A 22,346-nucleotide genomic window follows, 5' to 3' on the forward strand; every position below is an offset into this window, starting at 1 on the left:
TGCTCTTTCTCTCTGTCAAATAAATAAATAATATATTTTTTAAAATCTTTAAAAAATATTAATTTTCACCCTCTTTCTTTCTAGTCATATAGTAAGAATTCACATTTGATAACTTTCCTATTCTCAAGAGATATTTTAGAAGTTCTTCAAGTTATCAGAAGCTTTTTGTATAATCCTGTGAGGTCATATTTAGCAATAGGCTTATTATGCACACTCATGTGCATGCACACACACAAAGAGTACACCTTCACTCACCCAGAGATGAACATTCAAAATTCACACATGAATGTTTTGATCTACTGCAAGAGGATTAGAAAAGTTAAGCTTCTAGAAAACAGAAGAAAAAAAGACATATTTCTCAGTTGATTTTATGAAGTTGGTATTATCCTCATACTAAAAGCAAAAAAAGACAATATAATCAAAGAAAATGAGAGAGAAATATCCCTTATGAGTATAAATGTTAAGTATCTTTTTTAAAAGACTTTATTTTATTTATTTGACAGACAGAGATCACAAGTAGGCAGAGAGGCAGGCAGAGAGAGAGGAGGAAGGAGGCTCCCTGCTGAGCAGAAAGCCCTATGCAGGGCTTGATCCCAGGACTCTGGGATCATGACCAGAGCCGAAGGCAGAGGCTTTAACCCACTGAGCCACACAGGCACCCCTAAATGTTAAGTATCTTCAGAAAATATTAACAAATAGAATTCAGCAATATATAGGAATTACACATAAATGCCAAGTAAAAATATAAACAATCCCATTAGAAAATGAGCTTAAGAAAGAAAAAACTTCACCAAAGATGATATATAGATGGAAAATAAAAAATATGAAGCAATGTTAAATGACCTAGAAATTAGGAAAATGTGATTAAAACCACAATGAGATATCAATACACACCTATCAGAATGGCCAAATAAAATGTTTTTTAGCCACGTTAAATGCTGGCAAAAATGTGGAGAAACTGGATTCCTCATACATTGCTATGGGAATGCAAATCCACTTTAGAAAACAGATTCCCAGTTTCTTAAAAACTAAACTTGTAACTATCATATGACTAGTAACTGCCTTCTGTCATATATCTCAGAGAAACGAAAACTTAATGGCATGTAAAAACCTGTACATGAATTTTATAGTAGTTTTATTCATATTAGCCCCAAACTGGAAAAAATTCAGACGACCTTTAACAGATAAATGGTTAAAGAAACCATGGTACATTAAAAAAAAAAAAAAATACCATGGGATACTACTAAACAATAAAAATGAACTATAGATACACACAAAATTTTAGATGAGTCTCTAGAGAATTATGCTGAGTGAAAAAAACCAATCCTCCAAAGTGTACATTCTGCATGATTCCATCTACATAATCCTCTGCAGAAATGACAAATTATAGAGAACTTGATTAGCAGTTACTGGGATCAAGAAAGAGGTAGAACATATTAGAAGTAGATTCAACACACACACCCCTTCTCTCCCTCTCTCTCTCTCTCTTGCTCTCTCTCTCTCTTTCTGATTCATCCAGAATGTCCCAAATGGGTGTTTTCATTTTATTGCAAGAGGACCCGGAGAAAAGTGTACATAAAATTTTACATAGACAAGGTATGTGTCTTTGATAACAGTGTTCATTCTCTTCAATCTTTCCTCCCATAACAAACAGCTGACTTCTCTTTTGGGGTCCACCTTTTATGGACTACAAAGAACTTTCCATATAATATTATCACATAATCTCTCTTTTAAAATATTATCTGTGGTAGTTTAAGATGTTGTGCCTCAGAGATACATTTTTTATTAATTTTTTATTTTTTATAAACATATATTTTTATCCCCCCGGGGTACAGGTCTGTGAATCACCAGGTTTACACACTTCACAGCACTCACCAAAACACATACCCTCCCCAATGTCCATAACCCCGCCCCCCTTCCCCCAACCCCCCTCCCCCCAGCAACCCTCAGTTTGTTTTGTGAGATTAAGAGTTACTTGTGGTCATTTTGTGTATGTATGTATGTATGTATTTACTTATTTTATTCTTCTATTGAAGTGTAGTTGGCAAACAATATTACAGAGGTAATCATATTTTAAACAGGGATTTTAAATTTGGATAAGACCAAAAAACCAAAAGAATGTATGTTGGTGGAATTGCTAGCACCAGGTTGGTAAGATTATGTGTGGCATTAGCCTTGTAGGGATATCTTTAAAAATCACACTGTGCAGACCATTCTGTTCTGGAAAATGTGTGGCTGTATCGTATACTGGCAAAATTATGTGAATGGATCAGCACAATCAATTCTTATGGCAGATGGTTCCTGACTTACGACAGTTCATCTTAACAGTTTTTCAACTTTACGATAGTGTGAAAGCAATATGCATTTAGTAGGAACTGTACTTTTAAATTTGAATTTTGTTCTTTCCCAGGCCAACAATATTTCAATTCTCTCTGGTGACGCTGGGTAGTGGCAACCCCCACTCAGTCACACAATCATGAGGGTCAACAATCAATACATTTACAACCGTTTTATACCGAGTAACAATTCAGTTTTTCACTTTCAGTACAGTATTCAGTAAATAACATGGGATAGTCGACATTTTTTTTTTTTTAATGAACTAGACTTTGTGTTAGATCGTTGGCCAACTGTAGGCTAACGTAGGTTTGAGCACATGTAAGGTAGGCTAGGCCAAGCTACGATATTCAGTAAATTAGGTGCAATCGAGCGCATTTTTCACTTAGGATCTTTTCAACGTAAGATGGGTTTATCAAGATGTAATGCCATTGTAAGTCAAGAAAGATCTGTACTGGGAAAATAATTCAAATATGTAAATCTGATAATAAGCCAGGATAATTATTAATGTCTACAAAGGGACATACAAGAAGTAGCATTCATAAGGCAAATGTAATGTTTTGTAAGGTAACCTGTTACTAAGGACATTATAAAGCAATCAATTCACCTATAAAAAGACTTTTTATAGAAAATATATTAAAGAGAAAAGTAAAGCTAAGTACATCAGTTAAGCTGATCTTACTGCCAACCAAAGACTAAAATAAGGTCCCCAGAGAATCCTAGATAAACTCAGAACATTTTGAAAAAAATCATTTATTCAAGCAGAGTCAATTTCAATTCCTACATCTGTACTGGCTCACAGAAGAGCTTTCATTTATCAAACAAAATTAAAATTTTGTTTGATCAGCATGATGGAACCAGTCAAACTCCATATTTGAGACCCATTCAAATCCACCTGGGGGCAGAGGGAAGTTTACCAGGGAACATTGGGAGCTCACTTCATTTCCTTAATTCCAACTCCAAATGGTAGCTCTGTTCTCTTATTAACTTGAGAAAATAATGAAATCAGAGTGAAAACAGCATCAGAGGAATCCTGGCCGTTGTCCCAGCTCCCCAGTTCCTACAGCAGTCATCACAGTTTTCATTGTCTACTGTAGAGACTCAGGAAGGGATCCTGTGAGCAGCTGTCCCAGGGAACTGGATATGATTTACTACGCAGGTTATTAAGCCTGATCCATATGAATAGGAGATGGGCCCTAAGACTGGAGTGGGTGGTATCTCTATTGCTTCGAATGCTTCAAGCCTTGGGTCTCTGGAAAAACACAGAGAGGAAGATCATTTAACATTTCGCTGCTTCTTCTTCTTCTTCTTCTTCTTTTCTGATGGTACAGTTCTTAACTCAGTGAGTTAGAGATGGGCAAGCACAAATAATGCTTTCTCAGCCTTCTTGAAATGCTAACCAACGATAAAAATGTTATGCAGTGGTGCTTAAAATCTAATGCCATTTTGAAAACAAAAATCATGAATTCCTAAGTAAAAATAATTACACTGCAAAATAATACTACAAATGCTATACAGATAAAAAGATATGTAAATGCAAGTAATCAATCCCCTAACAGACTGCCTTCATTGGCCCATTTCTCCTCCCCACCTATTCTATACAAAGATTTGCTTAAGATACTTATACTACTTTCCTTCTGGAATATTCTTTAGGTAGAGTGCTTGAGTAAGGATATGCATAAGGATAAGCTATAAATTGAAATGAAGGTTAGGAAGAGGATAACACAAGGTAAATAGCATGCAGATGAGATATTAACTTTAAGGAAAAGAAAGTGAAAACATTTTCTAAATGACTTTAACATATTCTGAAACCTATAAACTACCATTCATCCATAAAATAGTAAGGTATTATACCTAGAAATTTCTGGTAAATATATATTGTATGCCCCATTTGTGATATTGGTTTAAATGTTATTTTGAATATTAAATTTAAAAACAAAACTGAAAAATCCACAACCCTACAAGAGTTATCTTCCCTCTGTATATACATTATCTTTGAATAAGCATACAAACTTCCTCTACTAAGTTACCTCAATTTTAAATTGAAAAGGCTAAATTTGTGATTTGCTGCTCACAGCCTCTCCACTTTTGACCTACTTTATCTTCCAATAGAGAAATCAATGGCAGGCACTTGGCTGCAGAGTTTGAAGACCCTGCTTTGCCATGCTTGAAGAATTGGTCTGAGCCATTAAATCCACCTCTCTCTCCCCCAATTCCAACACACACACAGACACACACAGACACACACACACACACACACACACACACAATTAGAAGAACAGATAATGTCATGGTAAACAATTTCCTACCAATTTTACTGGGGAAAAATAAGAAAATTTTCTTAATCACTAATATAATTTACCAACTCTTTCTCATGAGAAAGTATTCATAATGCTATTATTAGGATTAATGTTTTTCACTGCCTGAGAAGCCTGCTGTCTCTAGCTTGCTTTCAGTTCTAAGGAGAGGAGACTCAGGTCAATAAATGACCATATTTCATATACAACATAATTACAGATATATTTATTTGCTTCTTGTTATTATTAATGACAACCATTTCCATTGAGATTAATTGCAAAATAACTTGGAAACTGACAGATACAGGGATTTGAGCTCTTTTAGATCAAGGACTATGTTAAAAAGAGAATTATTATCAAAGTTTGGTGTGCTTTTTATAGATTTCTTTAATAGTTTGCAATGTACAGACTCTATTTTCATCTAAAGTAAGCCCCCTTTGTTGAAATCCTGAATCACAATTATCAATTCCAAAAAAAAGGAAGGAATTAAGATACAAATAATTATTTTTTTTCAAAGTATAATTTATTGAGTTGGCATCTGAGCTCAAATAATAATTTCAAACAATTTGGAAGCAGTTTTCATATAATTTCATGCTCTATGAAAAATCCATTTGGAAACCATGTGTGACATTTGTTATAAATAGTACATTATACGTACATCCCTCTGTTTCTCCACTTTTCATCAACTGCTGCCTAACATATTTCCAAGGGGGGCAAAAGTCTGCCATCAGTCTAAAATCACTAGGACATATGAGCTGCAATCATCATTCAGACTTCCATACCCTTATGTCCTACATGGGAATCGAAAGAATTACATTTAAAGAACCTATTGGAAGCCACATGATGTGATAAGCACTGGGTGTTATACACAACTGATAAATTATTGAACACTACATCTGAAAATAATGATGTACTACATGTTCGCTAACTGAATTTAAATTAAAAAAAAAAAAGAACCTCTTGGAGGTTAGCAGTTGTGCTTTTCTACTGCAGAGACCTTATATAAAGACTTGGGTTTCTCTGCACTTCTTTCACTTCTTTCAAAGGCTATCTGGGCATGAATTGAATGGGATATATGCTAAATGATAGGGCTGTATCTTAAGGTTTGATAAGGCTAATATGCTGTTTTAATTGCTCTTTTGATGAGACAGAATAAAGTTTGAGGGAAGAAAGATATAGATGGACCAACATGGAGGTTATTTTTCCTCTAAAGTAAGACCAAAGGAAAATGAGAATGTTTTTCTTCCATTTCTTATTAATTGTATAATCCTAAATATTTATTTCTGCCACAACAGAACTCTATTGATTGTCCTTACTATCTGTTGTGTTAAACATTAGCATAAACATATAGGAATTAGTAAGCAATTCATCAGCTTTTCCTGAGGGATAGCTCTGACCATGGTATGAGTTATTGACTTAGTTTCCTTGGTTAGAGAGTTCTGCTAGCTAAGCTCCATCCAGATTACGACCTTTATGGAGTTACACATATTGCTTTGTTCTAGGGTCTCATAACCTACATGGAAAGCCACTATGTATGTTTTTATGTGTTAATGCGCTGCTGATCAAAACAGCTGAGAGTGTGTAACTGGATGAATAAAAATCCATCACCCAGGAATAGAAAAGCCAATTATAACTACTGATTGTGGGTCAGCGGCTTCGTTTCTGCATACAGACAAAAATTACTGAAATTGACAGAAAAGAAAAAATATGATATGCTTTCTGTAAGAATTTAAAAATCTGACAAAGGATAGGAAGTATGGGAAGGCTGGTTAATCACAAAACTATATAAAAACAAAAACAGCAGACATATAAATTGTATTAGCACAGACAACATTGGTTCCTTGTATAGAAACTATGTTAGTGGGGCCAAAAAAGCCATGATTCTCCAGACTGCTCTGATTCTCCTCTACATTCATTGGGGACCACATTTTAAGACTTTATCCATCACAAATATATGTATTACCTATGACATTCATAACTTATTATGCAGGAAGGACATACTTTTATATATTACCACAGCACAGAAATATTTTTTGACACATATAGATTATCTCAAGAATGTTTTATTTGTATGTTTTTCACATCATGATAGTATTTTTGCCTTCAGCTTTACAAGTCTGAGTGTGTTTTTTAGGTATTAGCATATAACAATAGGGTTAGGAAGTGCGATGAGATTAATAATTACCATGAGATTATTACCCATTAACCTATTCACTTATCAAAGGAGGGGTCTAGAATTATTGATGCTTTTCTCTCTGATATGGTATGTAAAGCACCTGATTTCTTGCCTAGCCCATAGGAGCATGGTATCAGTGATTGTTACTTTTTTTTTATTCTTTTTTTAATAAAGATTTTTATTTATTTGAGAGAGAGAAAGAGCATGAGCAGGGGGGAAAACAGAGGGAGTAGTAGACTCTCCACTGAGCAGGGAACCTGATGTGGGGTTCCATCCAGGAACCTGGGATCATGAGCTGAGCCAAAAGCAGATGCTTAACTGAGTGAGTCACCAGGCATCCCACTTCTTTTTATTCTTATCTTCATTTGTATTTATAGGGTTGAAACATTTCAGTAGGCCTTGTGAAAAGATGAAGTTCAGCAACATTATGAAGTGCTTATTTTTAACTCTCATTCATTCTACAAATGCTTATGGAGTTCCTAAGTGCCAGCTCTTATTACATTGATGTAGTGTATATAGCTCAGCCTACAGGTAGAACAGACAACAAATGAGGCATTCAATATGGTCTTTGGACTTTAACAGAGATGAGAAAGGTATGCTAGAACTATTTTGAAACAACCGCAGAAGAGGGTTGGGGTAGAAGACAGTCCAGCTGGAGAGAGCAGACAGTACAAATCCCCACAGAAAAGAACAGAAAGTATGGAACATACAGGGAACTGAAAGTACTCAAAGGATTCCAGGATCTAAGTGAATTATGTGAAAGTATCATTGCAGTGATATAAAATATAAAAATCAATCAAGACCCCAAAAAGCTAAATCACTGGAAATCTGGGTTAGCTATATAAATACAATTTTCTACATGAAAAAGAGGCTGTGTGGTTTACACTATGGGCAAACTTGTCCTAGCTAACCATACAGGTGATATAGCTAAAGAAATGGTTTTTCAGTGAGGTAAATCTAAAGTTTCACAATCTCTCTTTTTAAATTATTCTAATGTTGTTACAGAGATGATTGAGATATTATTTATTATATTTATCCTGTAACTTTTTCCTTATAAAATAAACAAATTTAATAAAACGTTTCAAAGTGATATATTATGTTCATAATAATTCATTATTTTTGGTATCTCTTTACTAATATAATTTATCCTTCACTGAACTTGTAATACCTTTCATATTAAATTATTCTCAGTATAATTTAGTTTGAGTCTGTCTAATGCTAAATGATGCTTATTAGTAGCTGAAACTGCAGATTGGACACTGAGTAAGCAGAGAGGGATGCTGTAATTTTCTATAATGCACATAAACAGAGTTTATAGGCTAAGAACATTTATGTTTGTACATGGAAACAAAATAACTGCTTTAAAAGTATATTTGTTTACATATAATTTGACTTGATGTTGTTTGACCTTCATTGAAAGCACTGCCATATGGAATATTGAAAAGATATTTTTAACATAATTTCTTTGAGATCTTCTCATTGTGAATTCTCCAGTGAATTTCTGACACTTTCTGAGATGATAAAGAAGACTAACTATCTTTCTAAATAGTAAAAAAATACCAGATAAAGAAATCTGTTTTCGTATTAATTTGAAAACTTACATTTTGTCCACCAAACAACACTTGGGTCATTAAGAGATTCTGAGCATGGCCAAAACAATCCTCTTCCTTCTCCTTCAACTTCTATATCTTGATGGAAAATTATTAAACTTCAAATTATTTTCCTTACTGGCATTTCTCCTTAATATTATTATTAGGCTTCCAGGAAATTTTAACTTCTTGCTACTGTCTATTGTAACAAAATTGGACAAGCAGAACAAAACAAAGAAAATCACTGCAATTTGAGAATGACTTTTCATTCAGTAAATGGATTTCACCTCCAAGTCAAAATGAAGAATGATGATTTTCTGGAACATTTAAAAGACTAAGTACCCACAGAACAAAGTTAAAACCAGCAAAGTGGAGAATGGCTAATATAATATATGACACATATCTTAAAACACAGAAGACTTGTGATATAAAAAGAAAGTTAACAAATTCAAGGGAAAAAAAATCTCTAACCAACCAATAGCTGACTTGCAAAGATACAAAATATGCTACAGACCAACAAAAAGCAGTTAAGACTTCTCACGTTACTGACCTTTTAAATTCAATTTGCTCATTAAGAATGAAATGTTAATTATGCTGACCAGTAAAATTAAGTGTAGCAATATATGAGTTGCCTCAGGTTTAAAAAACAAAACAAAACAGGGGACTAATGGCTGATGGAATCAGATGATAGAAAGATAAAATTTGTACTAAGCTCAAAAAACTTTTTTCTCTTTTTTAAATTCAAGCCATGAGCACATGCTGCCAAAATACCAGATTCTGCACTCAAATCCTCTGCCAAATGTTCATCTAAAAGGAGGGCGTGCAGTGATATCCAAGAGCACCATTGGATCAGACAGCCTTGTAGTTATCCAATGTATTTGTGGGAAGAAAAAGAGTGGTATAGAAACCAAGGCAGAATCCGGCCCGGTCTCCAACAGTTTAAAATGTGCACACACTCTTGATTTTTACAGCATAGTGTGTGAGGCTCAAAAAACTAGTTTGTGTCTGGAGAAGCCTACAAGTAATGTTCATATAAAGACAGAAAATACATTCCTTCCCTTTTTTTTCATAGATGTCCAAAAGAAAAAATATTATCATTTGTGAAATGCCTTCCATAAAAATTTCCACCAAAACAATTATTAGTGTCAAAGCAAAAGTAACTGTGACTCTTTCATGTGGACAAATAAGAAAATTTTAAACTCGGGCACTGATTTGGAAATTAACATAACTGAAACAATTTTAGTTAGTTTACTTTCAAAATAGTGTTAAGAAAAGTTCTGATGAATAACACAGTGTATTAAAAATAATAGTAGAGGGGTGCCTGGGTGGCTCAGTGGGTTAAAACCTCTGCCTTCAGCTCAGGTCATGATCCCAGGGTCCTGGGATAGAGCCCCGCATTGGGCTCTCTGCTCAGCAGGGAGCCTGCTTCCTCCTCTCTCTCTGCCTGCCTCTCTGCCTACTTGTGATCTCTGTCTGTCAAATAAATAAATAAATCTTTAAAAAATAATAATAATAGTAGAACTAGAAGGAGCCCTAATTTTTAATACTAACTCTAACACTTTCTAGATGTGTGGATTTAAGGGAGTTACTTAAACATTTTGTGCAAGAAATCAATTATGTTCATTAACTCTAGAAAAACAGTATATATTAAGCCATTAGTGCATGTTTGAATGAAAGCTCTTTCTAAACAATACTGCTGGCAAATGTAAACAATTTCACATTTTATAAGGTAAATATCAGCAAACTTAAAAGACAAATTTTCAGGGACTCCTGAGTGGCTCAGTGAGTTAAAGCCTCTGCCTTCGGCTCAGCTCATGATCTCAGGGTCCTGGGATTGAGCCCTGCATCGGTTCTCTGCTCAGCCGGGATTCTGCTTCCTCCTCCTCTCTCTCTGCCTACTTATAATCTCTCTCTCTGTTAAATAAATAAATAAGATTTAAAAAAAAAAGACAAATTTTCAAACACACACTCTAGAAATATTTTGCATTCAAACAGTGGATGGCCCGATGTACAATACATAAATATGTAAATAATATTTCATATGCTATTTTATGTAGATTGCTCCTGTAAGAATTTGCATGTGAAGAATAAAAGTGAAATTATTTTAAAATGTTTTGTTATATACTCACTAAGTCACTATCATTATTGATTGAAAGTGGGTTTCTCGGTTGGAAAGTAACTGCAGTGACATGTCTTCTTTAAAACCAACATCAATAATGATGTAGATCAAAACAACATAGAAATATTATTTTGTATTTCTGATGGCAACCATGGGCCGGTTCATAAAAATTTGTTGGACCTGGAAGGATATATATATATTTAATGACTGTAAAGAAATTAAGTGTTAAAAGGGAAATGAATGACAAATATTTCATTTAGTTGAATAATATTAAAATCTTATTTATGTGAAATCAGCCTTCAATCTCTTCTAAAAGAGTTCTGAATCCAGAAATTAACGCACGCATAAAAAAATTATTTTAATGGGAGGGGATGAGGAAGACTTTTTTCAATAGCAGAAAAATACCTACTAATTATGTAGCAATCAGATACCTTGCTGAAAGCATGCTAGCCAGAGTAGTTCAACAATCTGAGAGACAAAAATATTTACTTTATGTAAAACTATGTAAGAGAATCTGACTTCGCCATTAATAAAACACAGTGTTCCTATTGTAATATCAAAGGGTTAGGTGAATCCTAAAGGATCCTATACAATATGGGTTCCAAGTGACTCTTAGAAAAAACAAAAGGCAGAACTTTTGAAATTCTGACTGTTAAAAGCTAAAAGTTAGTATGTCTTCATGGCTTCAAAAGGTCGAGTACAGATGAATAGCTATGCTTTACTGAAGTATTAGTTTATCAACATTGTCTGAGACCAGAATACTGAATAAGAAGAGGTTCAAAAAATTCTGCAAACCAAAACTTAAATAGAACTCTAAATTGGTGGGGCGCTTGGGTGGCTCAGTGGGTTAAAGCCTCTGCCTTCCGCTCAGGTCATGATCCCAGAGTCCTGGGGATCCCAGCAGGGATCCTACTTCCTCCTCTCTCTGACTGCCTCTCTGCCTACTTGTGATCTCTGTCAAATAAATAAATAAAATATTAAAAAAAAAAAAAGAACTCTAAATTGGTGCCCCCGGAGCTATAATGATAGTTAAGATGCATAGAGAAATTTCTACATGCCAGGTACTGCGTTAAGCAGAAAACTTTCCGAGGACGTTCTGGTTATTTCTCCTTTTTAGTCCATGAGGAAACTGAAGTATCTTTGCAAAACGTGGAACAGCTAGTAAGTGGCAGATCACAGACTCAAATCCTGACCTTAAATGTGACGGTATATTACTGTATAGGGATCTGCTTTTTAATGCTTGTTTATAATAACAAGACAGCAATGCCCCTATTTCTAACCTAACGTTAATGAAGAAGACATTAGTCAGCACGGGCAGTTGGCAGCATTTGAACACATTATTTTAGAACTAACTCTGGAAATTTAAAATGAGACAGCATTAAAAAACTACATATAATTAACTTCAATCAGTTGATAATATTAAATATTTACAATTGCCAAATTTGCTAAATTTCACTTGATAGCTATTAACAAATTGGCTGAGTTTTTAAAAGTAGGTATAAATTGAGTTATTACCTTTAAAATGTGAGAAAGAAATGTAAATAAACATTTTAAGCTGTTTGAAAATTTCATTGATGTAACATTTTAAAAAAATGTTAAGAATTTACCTGTGGCTTACAAAAAGCCACAATATAGCTGCACAAGAAATTTGGTTTTTTAATAGTTTCTTTCTCTTATACATGTAGTGGAATAGTACCACCGTATTAATAGCTACAGGTCAAGGAAAAGGAAATACTTCTACTGGTGGAGATTTTTAGGGTCTTTTCTGAGGAAAAAGATTTATTGCTTCTGAATTATTTTTTAATTGACATTCATTAATTACAGAGTCACATGCAGTTTTAAAAAGTCATATAGAGTGTTCCTATGTATGTTTGCTCACTTTCCTCATATGGCAACGTTCAGAAAAACCTTAGTGTAATATCACAACCAGGATGTTGACATTGATTGATACATACACCAATCTCAGATTTCCTCAGCCCATTCGTATGCATCTGTGGTATGTTTGTATTAACTTCTGTACAATTTTATCATCGGGGTAAGTTCATGAAGCTATCATCACAGGTAAGATACTGAAGAGTAACCCCACGGCAAAGAGAATCCCTTGAGCTGGCATTTTGTAACCACACCCATATCCTTCCTGCCACCCCCATCTCCAATCCCTGACATGTTGTCTTTTCACATGTCCACAGCTTCTTTCTGACCTTTGCAAGCAGAGCTAGATTTTTTTTTTTTTAAACCTTGTCATTTCAAACACATCTAACTTTGGGATTGGCTTTATTTTTCACTCAGCATAATTTCTTGGAGAATTACTCAATGTACTGCATGTATATGTCAATAGTTTGCTTATTTTAATTGCTCACTGGTATACCACAGTTTGACCATTCACACACTGAATCATCTGGGCTGTTTCTAGTTTTGGGTTACTGTTAATAAGGCTGTTATGAACAAATAAGTACAGAGTTTAATGTAAACATAAATATTAATTTCTGTGGAGTAAATGCTCAGGAATGAAAATGCCAAGTCATGTGGTTGTTGCATGCTTAGTTTTTAAAAAACGGTCAAACTCTTTGCTCCAGAGTGGATGTACCACTTTACATCCCTACCAACAATATGAGTGATTCAATTTCTCCATATCCTCACTAGATTTGGTGTTGTAAGTATTATTTCATTTTAGCCATTCTGATTGGTGTGTAGTGATATCACTTTGTGGCTTGCATTTCCCTAATGGCTAACGGTGTCAAACGTCTGTTCATGTGGTTAGTTACCATCTGTGTATTTGTTTCAGTGTGATATATGTTCATATCTTTTGTCCAACTTCTAATTAGATTATTTATCCTTTTTGGGATGATTCTGAGATTTCCTTATATCGTAAGACACTAGACTTTCATCAAATAGATGGTTTGCAAATATTTACTATCATTCTGAAACTTCTCTTATCCTCTTCATGCTTTCCAGAGCAGTTTTGAATTTTGATGAGTTTCCACTTACTAAATTTTCCTTTCATGGACTGTGCTTCTATAGCATGTCTAAGAATACTTTCCCTAGTCCAAGACCCTGAAGACATAATGTATAGAACCCAGGACTAAACATATAGTCTTATGTATGTACTTGTATTTTTGAACTTTCCATCTTGATGTTCTAAGGTTCTTCCTTCTTTTTTTTTTTTTTTTTAAGATTTTATTTATTTGACAGACAGAGATCACAAGTAGGCAGAGAGGCAGGCAGAGAGAGGAGGAAGCAGGATCTCTGTTGAGCAGAGAGCCCAACGTGGGGCTCGATCCCAGGACCCTGGGATCATGACCTGAGCGGAAGGCAGAGGCTTTAACCCACTGAGCCACCCAGGTGCCCCTCAAGTTCTTCCTTCTTAATCATTTTTTAAAATCAATTTATTTATTTATTTATTTTCAGCATAACAGTATTCATTGTTTTTGCACCACACCTAGTGCTCCATGCAATCCATGCCCTTTTTTGTAAAATAACTTCCTTTAGCCAATCTTCACAGGAAGATTTTCTAGTGACATGCCTTTAGTTTTCTTTTATCTAAACTGTTTTTATTTCCCTTTTTTTCATGATGCACAGATCTCACAGATACAAAACTTGTGCTTGACAATTCTCTCTTTTTAGCACTGAAAAAATATTGTGCCACTTTCTTCTGCTGTACATGGTTTCAGGTGAGAGATCTGCCCTTTCATTTAATTTCCTATAGGTATCATGTCTTTTCTCCCTGCTTCCTTTTAATAAAAAGTTTTTAATTTATCTTCAATTTTTAAAATTTAATTATGATATTTCTTGGCACATACTTCCTTGGGTCTATCTATTTGTGGTTCTCTCAGCATCTTATATCTATAGGTTTAGATCTTTTACCAAGTTCAAAGACTTTTAGCTATTAGTTCTTCAAAAGCTCTTCTGGCTCCACTTTTTCTCCTTTCCTTCTGGAACTATTATCTATTGATGTTGGATCACTTGTTATCATGCCACAGGACCCTGTCTTTGTTCATTTTTGTCAGTCTATTTTCTTTCTTTTTTTTTTTTTCAATTTATTTTTTATTTTCAGCATAACAGTATTCATTATTTTTGCACCCCACCCAGTGCTCCATGCAATCCGTGCCCTCTCTAATACCCACCACCTGGTACCCCGACCTCCCACCCCCCGCCCCTTCAAAACCCTCAGATTGTTTTTCAGAGTCCATAGTCTCTCATGGTTCACCTCCCCTTCCAATTTTCCCCAACTGTCTTCTCCTCTCTATCTCTCCATGTCCTCCATGCAATTTGTTATGCTCCACAAATAAGTGAAACCATATGATAATTGATTCTCTCTGCTTGACTTATTTCACTCAGCATAATCTAAACTCAAAATGGATAAAAGACCTCAATGTGAGACAGGAATCCGTCAGAATCCTATAGGAGAACATAGGCAGTAATCTCTTCAGTATCAACCACAGTAACTTCTTTCAAGATATGTCTCCAAAGGCAAAGGAAACAAAAATGAAGATGAACTTTTGGGACTTCATCAAAATCAAAAGCTCTGCACAGCAAAGGAAACAGTCAAGAAAACAAAGAGGCAACCCACGGAATGGGAGAAGATATTTGCAGATGACAGTACAGACAAAAGGTTGATATCCAGGATCTATAATGAACTCCTCAAACTCAACACACACAAAACAGACAATCATATCAAAAAATGGGCAAAAGATATGGACAGACACTTTTCCAATGAAGATATACAAATGGCTATCAGACACATGAAAAAATGTTCATCATCACTAGCCATCAGGGAGATTCAAATTAAAACTACATTGAGATATCACCTTATACCAGTTAGAATGGCCAAAATTAGCAAGACAGAAAATAACATGTGTTGGAGGGGATGTGGAGAAAGGGGAACCCTCTTACACTGTTGGTGGGAATGCAAGCTGGCACAGCCTCTTTGGAGAACAATGTGGAGATTCCTCAAGAAATTAAAAATAGAACTTCCTTATGACTCTGCCATTGCTCTACTGGTTATTCACCCCAAAGATACAGATGTAGTGAAAAGAAGGGCCATCTGAACTCCAATGTTTATAGCAGCAATGGCCACGGTCGCCAAACTGTGGAAAGAACCAAAATGCCCTTCAATGGACGAATGGAAAAAGAAGATGTGGTCCATATACACTATGAAATATTATGCCTCCATCAGAAAGGATGAATACCCAACTTTTGTAGCAACATGGACGGGACTGGAAGAGATTATGCTGAGTCTATTTTCTTTCTGTTATTTAGAGTCAATTAGTTCTACTCTTTTGTCTTCAAATTCACTAATTCATCCTCTGTTATCTATACTCTACTACTGAACCCATTTCGTGAGTTTTCAATTTCTCATACTATATTTTTGTATAGGTTTTACTGGAATCTTTTTTATAATTTGTATTTCCTTACTATTATTTCCTATTTTTTGTTTCAAGATAATTTGTAATTGCTTATTGAATCATTTTTATAATGTTACTTTACAATTCTTGTCAGATAATGCCAACATCTCATTCATCTTGATTTTGGTCACAGCTGATTCTCTTTCCTCATTCCAGTTTTGATTTTCTTGGTTCTTGGTATGAGTAAGTTTTGATTTTATCTAAATCACTTGTCTATCATTTAGAAGAAGGCACCTTATCTAAATTCTTTATTTTAGCAGGTAGTGACCCTGTTTAGATGTGTCTTCACTTAATTTTATAGACTATGGCTCTAATGGCAGTTTAGTTTTCAGAACTTTTGGGATATTATTTTGGTTTGTTCTTTTAACTTGGTTTTGCTGGGCTTCACATCAGTCATTGCTGGTGGTATCTGAGGGCATTGGGGTGTCTCTCTGTGATTCTCCTACCTGTGCCTGACTGCTCTAACATCTTGGCCTGTGAAGATAAAGGTGCTTCCCATACCGTGTCACTTGCTGTGACTGAATCTCTTTTTCTGGTTCCATCCACTCTCCATGATGTCTCTGCATCAGGCAAGAAAGTACCATCCTACGGGGAAAAGAGGCAGTCCAGAGTAAACCATTTGCTATAGTTGGATCTCTCTTGCTAGTTCTGCCCACCAGCTTCAGTATTTTTTGGTGGTAAAGGTCAGTCTTGGGTCTGGCAGGGAAGGAAAATGTCTCCCCTGGCTGTTTTTTCTGGTAGCAGTCCTTGTTGATTCTTCCTGCCGATGCCATTGAGCTCCCCTGGTATCATGAGAGGAGCTCCTCTTCAATCTGGGGACAAATAAGCCTACAAATAAGCCTCCTCCCTGGATTGGGAAGATGCAAGATGCTCTGTTGCTGTTATTCCTCTGGTCCTGGAATCTCAAACCAGCTCAGCCTCCCTCTTTTAGAGTTATCCTTTGGTAACCTCTTGTACTTTAGAGGAAGTAACAGGGAAGAACTGGTCTATACTATTTGTCCTGACTGGAGTCATGAGACACTTATATTTTGAAAAATTCATCCACAGTATGATGCAAACAAAGACTAGACATAGCTCTGCATGAGAACAACACTTTTCTTAGAAAGGAACTAGGACTAGCCAGTTAGCAGGATCCTTTCCAACTTACATGCTCTCTGCCCAATAGAAGGCTGCGCCTCACAGCTCAGCTTCCCCAGAGGGGTGGAGCATCGAAAACACCACTCATAGCATTTCCTCTCTTCTTCTATTCCTTTCTAGAATACATGGTCCATTCTAAAAGAAAATCTCTGAAAAATGGAAATCTAGGCTGGGAATTATTTTTAGACCATTTTTTTCCTCTCCTTACTATGACACCACTGGCACAATATATGGATCAAAATACAAGTTATTATAACAAACGTTCATCCAGATTGATTTTTTAACCACTTGTCGTAGTTTTTAATCTTATCCTCTCCCAAAAAGACACTTTTTAAAAAAATGTTTGTGATTGGGCTTCTGCTCAAATGAGGATAAAGTAATGGATCCAACATTACACCTGATGAATGGTCAACATTTATTTTGACTGAGACCAAAGTGTAGGATTTACAATAAGCTACTTCCAAGTATGTTCTTGAAATAGTGAGGGATACTTCCTTACCCACCCTCAACTATGCATGCAAGCTCAGTAAATATAGTCAAGTGAATATACAAGTCTGTGGTCTTTTGGGTGACTGATTCATAGATCAGAGTCAGAGCTCTGAATCATGTCAAGTTGGAGAGTAATAATGACAATATGAAAGAAATTAATTTTCTGGGAACCAGGAAGAAAAATTCTACATCTATAAGGTCTCTAATTAATTGTACAGAAGGGCAGCTATGTTATTGTGTCCTGGTATGTGGTTGTATATATTTCCTTTAAGAATCCAAGAAAAAAAAAAGATGATTTCTAAGACTTAAAAACAAAATGAAAAAGAAAAACAAAACAAAACAAAACAAAACAGAAATGAAAAACACGTAGGGACAGCCCTACAGGGCTAAGCATCTATATATCTCTATGCCTCACATCATCAACATTAAGTCTGTATCTGAGTCTTATCCAGCTCTGCCTGCCATAACAAAATACCATGGACTGGATGGCTTGAACACAGGCATTTATTTTCTCACAGTATTGGGGGCTGGAAATCTGAAATCAGGATGCCAGCATGATTGGTTTCTGGTGAGATCTGTCTTCCTGTCTTAGAGATAGCACCTCCTCACTGCATGTTCACATGGCAGAGAGAAAGGGAGAGCGAGCGTAAGCTGGTTTCTCTTTTGTCTCTTCTTACAAGTGTGCTAATATCATCGTGAAGAACCCACCCTCATGACTTCAAACCTGATTATCTCCCAAAGGCCTCACTTCCAAATATCATCACATTGGAGGTTAATACTTCCATATATGAATTTTAGGGGCATACAATTCAGTCTATAGCAATCTGTAAGTCTGTAGGTGCCTCTGTGAGACATTATAGCAACCATCCTGCCTACTAACTATCCTGAGTCATACTAGGTGAATTAATGTTACCAGTCCCATACTTAAGTAGTAAGTAAATTCTCTATATGTATAGTAATATAGGAAAACTATACACACTGACAAAAATATAAATATGAAATATTTTAAATATAAAAAGGAACATTTACTATCCAATAAACTCAAGGATATGTTTGATTTTATTTTTTTAAAGATTTAATTTATTTGTTTGAGAGAAAGAGAGAGCACAAGAGGGGGAAAGGTCAGGGGGACAAGCAGACTCCCCGCTGAGGCGGGCAGCCTGATGCAGGGCTGGATTCTGGGATCCCAAGAATATGATCTGAGCCAAAGGCAGATGCTTAACCAACTGAGCCACCCAGGTGCCCCAAGGATATGTTTTATTAATATTAATATATAATAAAGCAATTTTTTCCTCTTTTCTACTAGCTAATTTCTCTCTACCTATGAGCATATTCCTTCCAGATTGTCAAATTTATTGCCGTAGAGTTGCTCATAGTATGTTCTTATAATAGTTTGTATTTCTTTGGTGTTAGTTGTGATCTCTCCTCTTTCATTCATGATTTTATTTATTTGGGTCCTTTCTCTTTTCTTTTTGATAAGTCGGGCCAGGGGTTTATCAATTTTATTAATTCTTTCAAAGAACCAGCTCCTACTTTCATTGATTTGTTCTATTGTTTTTTTGGTTTCTATTTCATTGATTTCTGCTCTGATCTTTATGATTTCTCTTCTCCTGCTGGGCTTAGGGTTTCTTTCTTGTTCTTTCTCCAGCTCCTTTAGGTGTAGGGTTAGGTTGTGTACCTGAGACCTTTCTTGTTTCTTGAGAAAGGCTTGTACCGCTATATATTTTCCTCTCAGGACTGCCTTTGTTGTGTCCCACAGATTTTGAACCGTTGTATTTTCATTATCATTTGTTTCCATGATTTTTTTCAATTCTTCTTTAATTTCCCGGTTGACCCATTCATTCTTTAGAAGGATGCTGTTTAGTCTCCATGTATTTGGGTTCTTTTCAAACTTCCTTTTGTGGTTGAGTTCTAGCTTTAGAGCATTGTGGTCTGAAAATATGCAGGGAATGATCCCAATCTTTTGATACCGGTTGAGTCCTGATTTAGGACCAAGGATGTGATCTATTCTGGAGAATGTTCCATGTGCACTAGAGAAGAATGTGTATTCTGTTGCTTTGGGATGAAATGTTCTGAATATATCTGTGATGTCCATCTGGTCCAGTGTGTCGTTTAAGGCCTTTATTTCCTTGCTGATCTTTTGCTTGGATGATCTGTCCATTTCAGTGAGGGGAGTGTTAAAGTCCCCTACTATTATTGTATTATTGTTGATGTGTTTCTTTGATTTTGTTATTAATTGGTTTATATAGTTGGCTGCTCCCACGTTGGGGGCATAGATATTTAAAATTGTTAAATCTTCTTGTTGGACAGACCCTTTGAGTATGATATAGTGTCCTTCCTCATCTCTTATTATAGTTTTTGGCTTAAAATCTAATTGATCTGATATAAGGATTGCCACTCCTGCTTTCTTCTGATGTCCATTAGCATGGTAAATTCTTTTCCACCCCCTCACTTTAAATCTGGAGGTGTCTTCGGGCTTAAAATGAGTTTCTTGGAGGCAACATATAGATGGGTTTGTTTTTTTATCCATTCTGATAAATATTAGATTGGCAGCTGACTTATCCACAGAGACCTGGCAGGCCAGAAAGAGCTGGCATGATATTTTCAGAGCACTAAACGAGAAAAACATGCATCCAAGAATACTATATCCAGCTAGGCTATCATTGAAAATAGAAGGAGAGATTAAAAGCTTCCAGGACAAACAAAAACTGAAAGAATTTGCAAACACCAAACCAGCTCTACAGGAAATCTTGAAAGGAGTCCTCTAAGCAAAGAGAGAGCCTACAAGTGGTAGATCAGAAAGGAACAGAGACCTTATACAGTAACAGTCACCTTACAGGCAATACAATGGCCCTAAATTCATATCTCTCAATAGTTACCCTGAATGTTAATGGGCTACCTATGAGCATATTCCAACATCCCCTTTCTAAATGAAATCCTCTCTCATCACTTTTAACTTCTAACTTCTCCATTTACTAAAGCTTCTATCTTCAGGATAGGTCCTCTTTCCATTTTCCTCCCACATACATACTCCTGTCCCCTGATTCCAATGTTGTAAAACTCATCTTTTCAGATTTTCATGTACACATAATTGATCTTTTTAATGTAATATTGCTGACAGGTGGGAGCAAATCCAGGCTTTAGCTGTCAAAGCTCTAGGCAGAGAATTGATTAGATCCTTCCTTTTCACTCTTTAATAACCTCCAAACATACACAGGTATACATATCCTGTCTAATACCTATTTTGAACAAACATAGTTAGGTTGCCCCTAACGTGTTTTGGATCTGGGCTGCTTGGATCTAGGGGGAATACACATGTTTCTAGCTGAGAAGATGGATAGAGAGAAGATTTTTATGCAGGCATTTGATGGTAGCTAATGAATTCTAGGGTTGCTGGAACATGTTCTAGAATAAATGGCCATAGGTTCTGGGGAGGGGGAATAGATAAAGAAAATCTTCACACTGAGAGAAAGGACACAGTTAGAGAATAATAATAGAGGAGAACCATGGGGACAAGTCCAGGGGCCCTATTTTTCTCAGTTAGTGTTGGCACTGGCCATGGCTGACTCTCAGTTATTTTACCACCTCAACTTAATTTATTAAATGTCTCTGTACAGGATATTAACTTTGTTCTTTGATACTACTATCCTTCTTGTAATTCAGTAGCTGTTTGTGTTCTTAATCTCTCTTCATTGCATCAGTGGTATCCTCATTCCTTGCTGAAGTAGCTAACAGTTTGATGTAGAAACTAAAGTGCCTCATCCAATACTTGACAATGAAGTGTAAAATAAGACCTGTGATACTTAATAATATAAAGATATCTAGGACAATAAAAATAGACTATATCTATTAAATAAATTGAATTAAGAATTAATAACTTCCCAAACTAGAGAGTACCATGCCCATATGGATTCACTGGTAAAATCAACCAAACACTTTAGCAAGAAGTTATAACAATTTCCTATATTCTCTTTTAGAAGATAGAAGCAGAAGGAATACTTCCTAACTCGTTATATGAATTTAACAATTCTATGACCAGCATTACCCTAATACCAAAGCCTGATAACAGTATATCTTTCATAAAAATAGATAGAAAAATATTCAACAAAATACTGCCAAATTAAATCCAAAAAGTATTAAAAAATTATATATCACAACTGTCGCGGCCAGCACGACAACACTACCAGGGTCAAGAGGACAAGAGGATGGTGAGACGAAGACGAGACGCAAAGAAATGGGGACAGGTGGGGCAAAGTGGATGATGTCCAAGCAGTGCGAATTTTATTCAAGGCTGTGAGGCATTATATAGCTAACAGAAACAATCATAAGTATCTATTTTTAGCTGATTATTAAAGAATTTGCAACATACACATAAAACCCCTCAAGCTTCCCTATTATCTATTTCCCAAGCACTAATAGCAGATCCTCTGATGCCAGTGGTCTCTGTCTTCAGATAATTCTTTAACCAGGTGCACTATCTTCAAAGTGGCTCAAGACATAGTTTATGGCCCGTTCAAGGACAGCACAATCCCACAATGGTTTAATGAGCAGGCCTGTTTTGCCCCTTCCAGATAAGCATATGCAGGCAACCATGTCAGCAAGTCTTAGGATCCACAGCTCAGGCCCTTTCTCAAGCGCTGCTCAACTTTTCCACCCACAGGGATATTAGCCCCTGGGCTTCAAGGAGGTGTGAGTTGGGGCCTGGTTTGGTCTCTTGACTCTAGCCTAGTCCGTGGCTGCCTACACATAACCAAATGGGACTTATCCCAGACAAGAAAGGCTAGTTCAACATGTGAATAT

Source organism: Mustela putorius, unplaced genomic scaffold (assembly GCF_011764305.1).
Source record: "Mustela putorius furo isolate JIRA1106 unplaced genomic scaffold, ASM1176430v1.1 tig00003834_pilon_pilon_pilon, whole genome shotgun sequence".
NCBI classification, from domain to species: domain Eukaryota; kingdom Metazoa; phylum Chordata; class Mammalia; order Carnivora; family Mustelidae; genus Mustela; species Mustela putorius.